Source organism: Triticum urartu, chromosome 1 (genome assembly GCF_003073215.2).
Source record: "Triticum urartu cultivar G1812 chromosome 1, Tu2.1, whole genome shotgun sequence".
In the NCBI taxonomy this organism is placed as follows: Eukaryota; Viridiplantae; Streptophyta; class Magnoliopsida; order Poales; family Poaceae; genus Triticum; species Triticum urartu.
Genome location: NC_053022.1, coordinates 265,995,004 through 266,004,622, shown reverse-complemented (window position 1 = coordinate 266,004,622; position 9,619 = coordinate 265,995,004).

Sequence of the window (9,619 nt, the reverse complement as noted above, 5' to 3'; positions counted from 1 at the left end):
CAATAGTTCTATCAAAAACTCGATGTCTCGATCTAGCGGCATGCCTGGTAGCTCCCCTGGAAATACATGTGGGTAATCCTTCACTACAGGCAGTTCCTCCTGAACAACTCCCGAGAGAGAATTTACTTGAGTCCTCCTAGGCACATGCCTAGATACATACTTTATCCTTTTTCCCTCCGGGGTGGTGAGTAAAATCGACTTACTGGCGCAATCGATGTTTCCCCCATACATCGATAGCCAATCCATGTCTAGTATCACATCCAATCCTTGTGACTCCAAAATTATCAGGTCTGAGGGGAAAACATAGCTTCCAATGGTCAATGGTATCTGAAAACTTTCTTGACTTGCCATATGCTCCGCTCCTGGTGAGCTTACTAACATAGGTGTTCTAAGTACTTTAGTGGGCAACTTTTATTTATCGACAAATTCCCTTGAAATGTATGAATGCGATGCACCAGTATCAAAAAGAACAATTGCAGTAAATGACTTAACCAAAAACTTACCGACAACTGCATCAGGCTGCTCTTCAACCTTGTCCATGTTCACGTGGTTCACTTGTCCCCTGTTGAAAGTGTTAGGCTTCTTCCCAGAGCTTCCATGGCCATTCCCATTCTTCGCTTCAGGGCACTCAGTGGCATAGTGTCCAGTCTTCCCGCACTTGAAACAAGTAATGTGACTTAGATCCTTCTTGGCGGGCGTTGCTGGGTTAGAGCGGTTCTGATTGATGCCTGCTCCATTCCCGTTTCCATTCTTGGGGCCACTGTGGTGATGCAAACTTCCTCCATTGTGAGTATGGCCTCCATGGTTGTGGGTAAATCCTCCCGAGTTTGGGGTGAAACGGGGCTTCTGATGAGCTCCAAAATTGTACTTCCCTTCTCCATACTTCCTTTTGCGGCTCTCTATCTGTTGCTGCTTCTCTTCAATCATAAGAGCCTTGTCTACCAGCTCCTGGTAGTTGTTAAATGTTGCCACCATCAACTGCATGCTCATCTCATCATTCAGCCCTTCCATAAATTTCTCCTGCTTCGTGACATCTGTGGCCACATCATTAGGGGCATAACGAGATAGCTTACTAAACTCATCTACGTACTGAGCCACATTTCGATTTCCCTGGTGCAAGTTGCCAAACTCGCGCTTCTTCATGCTCATAGCTCCAACTGAGACATGGGTTGTGCGGAATGCTTGCTGAAACTGATCCCAAGTGATATTGGCTATAGGGAAAGTGGATGTATAATTCTCCCACCATGAGGCTGCTGGTCCATCCAATTGATGTGCAGCGAAACGCACCTTCTCATCATCGGTGCAACCTGCGGTGGTCAACTCCCTTCCAATCTTGCGTAGCCAGTCATCGGCAACTATTGGCTCGGTGCTACTGGAAAACACCAGCTGTTGCAACCTTAGAAAACGGGCTAAGTTATCAACTGGTGGTGGTGGCAGAGGGTTATTGCTGTTGTTGTTGTTGCCTTGGTTCTGGACTAATATCTGAATCAAGGCATTCTGCTACTGGATCAACTGGGTGATCTCCGGTGGGAAAACAAATCCGGTATCACGTCTCGGAGGCATCTGATGGGTTTAGAGGGGAGATATTAGAATAGAATGAGGTCTAGTGAGAAAACACTACCCATATGCACATGAGACAAACACAATCATATCACACCAAATCAATTCAAGCAAGGGCATACAATCGGTCTAGAACTATCGTTACAAAAGTTCTCGGACTATATACATGGGGGGACTACTATTCATATGGTGGTCATCTAGAAATTTTGATTGGTGGAAGACGCCATGATATCTGCTCCAGCTTCGTCTTCATAGTCATCATGACTACCATCAGGATCAGAGTCGGTGTCGTCTATGATGATGTAGTCTTCAGAACGAATTTCCTTGGGTTCGTCGTCTTCTCCTCCTGGGGGGGTCTCCCATGAAAACTCCTAGCTTCCTCGTTAGGTCGTCATTCTTCTCCACAAGTATCACGATTTCCTCCTCATATCCATCACGTGTAGACTTGAGTTCCTCTTCTAGCTCTGTGATCCTGGTCATTGCCTTCTTCAGATCTATCATGCCTGCGCACATCTGGTTCTCCTGGCGACGAATGTGATGGTTTAGCTCATGGATGAAAGATGCAATGGTCCTGTCCCTCCTGGTGCTGATCATCTCCCATTGCTCATCTCGGTGCCCACATATCTGGTAGATAGTGTCCTTAAGATCCTTGCTGTAGACTTCGCTGATGCGTCCCATGGCGATGTGGGCTGCCATGCTCTTTCCTAGACTCCAGGTTGGTGCATCAAAGGAAAACTCTATGGGTTCGGTGACTGGCGTGAATGTCCTTCCTGGTACATGAACTCGAATCATCCAATGCTCCTCTCCTGGTAAAGTGGCGGTGTAGGTCCCGGTGAAGCTGGGTATTCCGATATTCAGGTACCTAGTGACTTTCTTCAAGTGTCTTCCAAAGGGTGTGTCTTCATCCGGTTGAGCAAACTTGTTCCTTGAGTTCGCCATCCTAAAGAGTAGACAATGGAGAGGAGTCAGAAATGAGTAGAGAAGAGTGACCTATGGCTCATCTTAGTGGTCGTGTCCTACATTCAGCATGTGCTCTGATAACATCTTGTAGCGAGCCGACCTCAGACGGTCAAGTCTCTATGCTTTAGTGTCATCCCTGGATCAGTAATGCTGACACACACAGTACTCGAATGGATTTATAATAGAGTAGAAATCACACACTTATTACATCGATAGTCTCAAGAGGGAACTTAATACAATAAATATGGCTTAAGGCCATCTAATTAAGATAACAATGGAAGGCTTGGAAGATAAAGTGAGTCCATCAACTCCAACGGCATAGCTGAGTGCATGACAACGACCTAGCGCACCTTACTCATCTGAAAATTCTGCAACATGATATGTTGCAGCCCGAAATGGGTCAGCACATGGAATATGCTGGCAATATAACACAGTAGAGCAATGAACAGATAAATGCTATCACTACATGCATATATGGCCGGTCGAGGCTCTATGGTTATATTGTTTTGCGAAAAGCCAATTTTCCCCTACAACAAAGTAATAGTAGTAGATGCAGAATCGTTTCGATCTACTTGACACGGACGTGATGCCTATATTCATGATCATTGCCTTAGATATCTTCATAACTATGCACTTTTCAATCAATTGCTCAGCAGTAATTTGTTCACCCACCGTAATACATGCTATCATGAGAGAAGCCACTAGTGAAACCTATGGGCCCCGAGTCTCTTTCTTATTATATTGCATCTCTTTTCTTATCGCATCTCGTTTACTATTTTGCAATCTTTATTTTCCAATCTATACAACAAAATACCAAAAATATTTATCTTACTATCTCTATCAGATCTCACTTTCGCAAGTGACCGTGAAGGGATTGACAACCCCTTTATCGCGTTCGTTGCGAGGTTCTTGATTGTTTGTGCAGGTACTAGGTGACTTGTGTGTTGTCTCCTACTGGATTGATACCTTGGTTCTCAAAAACCGAGGGAAATACTTACGCTACTTTGCTGCATCACCCTTTCCTCTTCAAGGGAAAACCAATGCATGCTCAAGAGGTATCAAGAAGGACTTCTGGCGCCATTGCCGGGGAGATCTACGCCAAGTCAAGACATACCAAGAACCCATCATAAAATCTTCTCCCTCACATTACGTTATTTGCCATTTGCCTCTCGTTTTCCTTTCCCCCACTTCTAAAATGATTTTCAAAAACCTTTGCCATTTTATTCTCCCCTCTTCCGGTCGTCTCTTTTTGCTCGCTTCTTTTGTGCTTGTGTGTTGGATTGATTGTTTGTCACGATGGCTCAAGATAATACTAAATTGTGTGACTTTTCCAATACCAACAACAATGATTTTATTAGCACTCCGATTGCTCCTACTACCAATGCTGAATCTTGTGAAATTAATTTCAAACATCCTGCCACCGTCACTCGGCCGCAAACATTGAGATACTTGGTTTTTAAATTCTAGTAAATCCAAAACTCATCTAACATTCATGAAACTTGGCATGCTATCATGGAGCGGCATGAACATGCTATGGTAAAACATTTGTCCCATTTGGGGCATGTTTGGGTATAAGCATCTCACAAACCAGAGCTTCTCAGAACAAGCGTGATGGTTTCGATAAGGAACATGCCACCTTTAGGGACGAAACAATATCTGTTGCGTCTTATTGCTTTCAAAAAAATTTGAGTGTCAACATAGAACAACAGGAGTGTTGTGTTTAATTTTTGAATTTTTTGGGGTTCGTTTGGACATTTTTATACATTAACTTGGTTTTGTAGGCATTTCAGGTGCATAATTCAAATTTGAACTACATGCACATGATCCAATGCATATAAACTGGTTGAAAAACCAAATTTGTGTCCTTGGTTGCATGCTTAGGTCCCGTGCAAGAAATGAGAATGAATTTCAAACACCCTGCCACCGTCACTCGGCCGCAAACATTGAGATACCAGGTTTTTAATTTCTAGTAAATCCAAAACTCGTCTGAAATTCATGAAACTTGGCATGCTATCATGGAGCGACATCAACATGCCGTGGTTAAAAAAATTCCCCATTTGGGGCAGGTTTGGGTGTAAGCGTCTCACAACAAGCATGATGGTTTCAGTCGGGAACGTGCCACCTTTGGGGACGAAACGATATATATTGCCTCTTATTGCTTTCAAAATTATTCTAGTGTCAACATAGAACAACAAGAGTGTTGTGTTTAATTTTTGAATTTTTCGGGGTTCGTTTGGACATTTTTATATATTAACTTGGTTTTGTAGGCATTTCAGCCGCATAATTCAAATTTGAACTACATGCACATTCTCAAGTGCATATAAACTGGTTGAAAAATCAAATCTGTGTCCTCGGTTTCATGCTTAGGTACCATGCAAGAAATGGGAATTATTTTCAAACACCATGGCACCGTCACTCAGCCGCAAACATTGAGATACCTGGTTTTTAAATTCTAGTAAATCCAAAACTTGTCTGAAATTCATGAAACTTTACATGCTATCATGGAGCGGCATCAACATGCCGTGGTAAATTTTTTTGTCCCATTTGGGGTAGGTTTGGGTATAAGCATCTCACAAATCAGAGCTTCTCACAACAAGCGTGATGGTTTCGGTAGGGAACGTGCCACCTTTGGGGACGAAACGATATCCGTTGCCTCTTATTGCTTTCAAAATTTTTCTAGTGTCAATATAGAACAAAAGGAGTGTTTTGTTTAATTTGGAATTTTTTGGTGTTCGTTTGGACATTTTTATACATAAACTGGATTTTCTAGGCATTTTTTATGCATTATTCAAATTTGCGTGCGTTCTATTAACCATTCACGTGACACCTCGCTGCACTCTTTTAATGGCTAGGCGGTGTCGTGCGGACATTTTCTTGAGTGCTTGACTAAACGGGAGGCGTGCGAGCTGTACTCCAATGCGGAGGCTCACCGGGAAGTGTGTGAGCTATACGCCGCGCAGGAACACCGAGAAGCGTGTGAGCTATACACCGCGCATGATCTGTGCAACTCTTGATCACAAACGTTTTAGTTAGAAAACCCATACGCAAACCGACAGCTTCCCAGGAAGCCAAGAGAAAATGTGCCGAGCAGGATTTCTGTAGCTCTTGATCGCAAACGTTTTAGATAGAACACCCGTATGCAAAGTGAGAGCTATGGTCTTCCCCCTTAAGTCGAGGGAAAATTCGCAGCAGAGGATTTGTGCATCCCTTCAATGCAAACGGTTGTTTTGGATGACCCGCGTGGAACCACGTACAAAAAATTTGGTAAGATTTGCATCTGTCATATTGGGTATGTTGCCATTTGTCAAACTGGAAAGATTGATATTTGTTGATCTAGTAACATTGCCATTTGTCAATCCTTGTAACACTGCGATTTGTTAAAATATGCAGCTAAAAATCACCAGCACTATCTAATTTTTGCAACTAAAATTCAGTAATTAAGCACAGATTTCATTCATAGATTAAGCAGTCGTTCTTAATTTATACAAACAGTTCAACTTGATAGCTGAACCGACCAAACTTTTCCCCAATTGTTGCCAACCACGTACTGAAATAGCTAGTTCAACTATTATATATTAGCTAATTTTAAGTATGTTGTATAGTTCCACCACACATCTATAGTCAGATGAACCGAACAAAATAGCCCCTAAATACTACTACTACGGAAGGGCTTTGTGCTAATTCCGGTGGCCTCTCCTCTGCCGAGCACGCTCAATAACAGGTAGAGGAGGAGGAGGAGCCTACCGATGAGTTGGACAAATACAATACGGTGCCTGCCACTACTGCATGTTCAGCGACGCTCGCCAGCTCGAACGCCCACTGCTGCTCCAAACGATCCCTCTCGAAGCGGCCTGATTCCTCGCCTCTGCGTCGGTGTGTGCTGCGGTCACGGCTGCGGTAAGGCTCTTTGCGTGTTTGATAAGGCACTCCTCCTCCTCCCACAGGAACTCGATGTAGCGCGCAAGGTCGCTGACGCACGTGTGGGCCTCCACCTCTGCCTCCCTCCTTCGGGCGGCGGTGGCGGAGCGGGTGATGATCCCGGCGGTCGACGGTGGCGGAGCGGGTGATGATCCCGGCGGACGACGGTGGGCTGGCTGCCACGGCGACCGATGATGGGGTGGCGGCCACGAACAACACCTCCCGCCTTCGGGCGACGGTGGCAGAGTGGGTGATGGCCACGGTGGCCGGCAGTGGGGTGGCGGCCATGACGGCCACCTCCCGCCTTCGGGCCACGGCGGCGGAGCTGGAGATGGCCCTGGTTTTTGACGGTGGTGTGGCGGCAACGGCGGCTGGCAACAGCTGCCGACGGGCAGCGGCGGCGGAGCGTGTGATGGGTGTTCCGCACACACCCAACAGGGACGCGCACTACACTATGCCGGGGACTGCGCCGCCGCCGTAGTGTAGCCTCCCAGCTAGAGCTGTCCTGTGATGACAACGGAGTGGCTCAGCGACAACGACGGACCGGTGCCATTGGCGATTGTGTGAGAACCAGACGAGATAAGCTACAAGAAGGGAGGGTAAAATGCAACGTAGGACTCGCCGGCCATGAGGGTTTATATAGCATGCCGGTGATCATTGGGATTTTGGGGGATTTCACCGAGTCGGGCGGGAAGCTTGCACGGGAACCTGCGAGGTTGCACGGGAACGGGCTCACCGATCATTCATTGGCGCAACCGTTTGGCCAAAAGAACGCCCCCGCGCGCAGCGTGATACGTCTCCAACGTATCTATAATTTTTGATTGTTTCATGCTATTATATTATCAATCTTGGATGTTTTATAATCATTTTATAGTCATTTTATATCTTTTTTGGTACTAACCTATTGACATAGTGCCAACTGCCAGTTGCTGTTTTTTCCATGTTTTTTACATCACAGAAAATCAATATCATACGGAGTCCAAATGCCCTAAAACTTTACGTAGAATTTATATGGGCTAGAAGGAATAAAACAGGCCCTGGCTGTGCCTGGGGGGGTGCCCCGACGGGGTACAACCCACCAGGGCACGCCAGGAGTGTGCCCACCTCGGGTGGCCCCCTAGACCGCCTCTTTGCTCTATAAATACCCCAGTATTCCAGAAACCCTAGAGGCATCGACAAAATATTCTTCCAACCGCCGCAGAGTCCAGAACAACTAGATCCAATCTAGACACCATCTCGGATGGGGTTCACCACCTCCATTGGTTCCTCTCCGATGATGCGTGAGTAGTTCTTTGTAGACCTTCGGGTCCGTAGTGAGTAGCTAGATGGCTTCCTCTCTCTCGCTAGATTCTCAATAAAGTGGTCTCTTGGAGATCCGTATGATGTAACGCTTTTTGCGGTGTGTTTGTTGGGATCTGATGAACTTCGAGTTTATGATCAGTTATATCTTTTTATATCCATGAAAGTTATTTGAGTTTCTTTGATCTCTTATATGCATGATCGCTTATAGCCTCGTATTTCTTCTCCGATATTTGGGTTTTTTGGCCAACTTGTTCTATTTATCTTGCAATGGGAAGAGGTGCTTTGTAGTGGGTTCGATCTTACAGTGCTTGATCCCAGTGACAGAAAGGGAAACGACATGTATGTATCATTGCTACTAAGGATAAAACGATGGGGTCTATCTCTACATAGATAGATCTTGTCTACATCATGTCATTGTTCTTATTGCATTACTCCGTTTCTCCACGAACTTAATACACTAGATGCATGCTAGATAGCGGTCGATGTGTGGAGTAATAGTAGTAGATGTAGGCAGGAGTCAGTCTACTAATCTTGGTCGTGATGACTATATAATGACCATTGCCTAGATATCGTCATAATTATTTGAAGTTCTATCAATTTCCCAACAGTAATTTGTTTACCCACCATTTGCTATTTTTTTCGAGAGAAGCCACTAGTGAAACCTACGGCCCCCGGGCCTTCTTTCTCACATATTTGCCTTTGCGATCTACTTTTCTCTTGCATTTTTTTCAGATCTATGAAACCAAAAATACAAAAATACCTTGCTGCATTTTTTCTTTATTTATTTTAGTTAGCGTTCGATCTATCAATTTACTACAAATTATTTGATGTCCGTTTGCCACTTGAGGCACTGTACCCCAAAAGGGATTGACAACCCCTTTAACACGTCGGGTTGCGAGGATTTGTTATCTGTGTGTAGGAGCTTTTTATGTTGTGTTGCTTAGTTCTCCTACTGGTTCGATAACCTTGGTTTCATATCTGAGGGAAATACCGCCGTTGTGCTGCATCATCCCTTCCTCTTTGGGGAAATATCGACGTAGCTTCAAGCGACATCAAAAGGAATTTTTGGCACCGTTGCCGCGGAGGATCTTCAACATATACCAGGTTCCTAATCACAAATCTCATCTCGTTGCAGTTTACATTATTTGCCATTTGCCTCTCCTTTTCCTCTCGCCCACTTCACAAAAATTTGTCATTTTACTTGCCTCTCTTTTTCGTTTGTCGTTCTCTTGCTTTCTAGTCTCGATGGCTAGCGTCCCTACTCCTCCTTTGTCACAAGATTTTGAAGTCTTTTACTTCAAGCAAAGACAAGGAGAAAATTTGAAAGATGTCTGGTATAGGATTATGGAATCATATCATATTTCCAACTTAAAGGGGGACACAAAGGTTTTGCTTCGTAATTTTTACATAGGATTGGCTTTGCATCATAGACAACTCCTAGCTTTTGTCGCTAAAGGAAATTTTATTGAGCTTGATGCCAATGCTGCCTATGAAATTTAGAAGGAATTTCGGGAATTCCGCCTCAAAAGAAGGGATTTTCTTTCACCCCCGAGGGAGCTCAAATTTTGGACAAACCTGGAGATTTGCATGAACATATGGTTGAAATACAGAAATATAATGAAACCCTCAAACATCTCAATGGTAGTATCAATGCCATCAATGCCCTGATTACCCTTTGCAACAAGCGATTGGATATTTTTGGATCTTAAGATGTTTTCTTTTCCGGAGAATTTAGGGAAGCGTAAAGAGCCTCCCGGGTTTGAGAAAACCCTTACAAAAGTTGCCAAAACTTCGGAAGACAAAACTTAGATCCTTGCTTTATGCCTAGCTAAGGGCGTAAAACTATAGCGCTTGCTGGGAGGCAACCCAATGAATAAAA